Source organism: Penaeus monodon, chromosome 34 (genome assembly GCF_015228065.2).
Source record: "Penaeus monodon isolate SGIC_2016 chromosome 34, NSTDA_Pmon_1, whole genome shotgun sequence".
In the NCBI taxonomy this organism is placed as follows: Eukaryota; Metazoa; Arthropoda; class Malacostraca; order Decapoda; family Penaeidae; genus Penaeus; species Penaeus monodon.
The window spans coordinates 34,289,232-34,289,565 of record NC_051419.1 but is presented as its reverse complement, the minus strand read 5'-3'; positions in this window follow the sequence as shown (position 1 = coordinate 34,289,565).

Sequence of the window (334 nt, the reverse complement as noted above, 5' to 3'; positions counted from 1 at the left end):
TGTGCAATGTGCAATATGATTCTGCCTTGACGAGCTTATGCTGCACAAGACGGCTAATCAAATGACCCCCCCCCCATTCACTAGCCACGAACCAGATGTTTCTACACCTTGTCTTGGGATGCGCTAAGGACCCATTTTAATTCAAGACGATAGTGGACATACGACAATATCCCTAAGGTCTCTTATGTGACCTTTGGAATCCTTTGCTGCCGTCCTTGTCGCTTCAGCTACCTTGCAGAGATTAAAAAGAATTGTCAGTAGCCTAGTGCCAATTAATCTTTTTTTTTTTAGTAAATGTAGACTGACACACACACAGTTGTGCTTGTATATATGC